The sequence below is a fragment of the Eurypyga helias genome, unplaced genomic scaffold, assembly GCF_000690775.1.
Source record: "Eurypyga helias isolate BGI_N326 unplaced genomic scaffold, ASM69077v1 scaffold23839, whole genome shotgun sequence".
NCBI classification, from domain to species: domain Eukaryota; kingdom Metazoa; phylum Chordata; class Aves; order Eurypygiformes; family Eurypygidae; genus Eurypyga; species Eurypyga helias.
This window is the reverse complement of record NW_010271732.1, coordinates 1-394: the sequence shown is the minus strand read 5'-3', so window position 1 is coordinate 394 and position 394 is coordinate 1.

Sequence of the window (394 nt, the reverse complement as noted above, 5' to 3'; positions counted from 1 at the left end):
TTTTTTTTTTTGGGAAGATGTATAGTTTTGTCTAATCTTTTACGGAGTTTAGTGGGAAACGTTGCCTTGGTCTTAACGTTGATGTAAACTGCAGATCACTCTGTGTCTCGACGCAGTATACCAACACGGGGCAGCGCGCACCGCAGCTGTGTCCGAGTTTCATGTCGCAATCTGCGTGCGAGTTCCTCCTCTCCGGGGAGCTGGGGGAGGGTTCGACGGGGTCTGGGGGCAGGTGGGAGACCAGGATGTGGGTGCTGCTGCTCCAGAAAGCCCAGACCCGCTGCAGACAGCCATAACTAATGGTTGCTGCTCCCCCCTCAAGCTCCCATTAGAGGAACAATCTCAATTCTGGAGTGTCCCTCCATAGGAATTCATAGAATCCCAGACTGGTTTG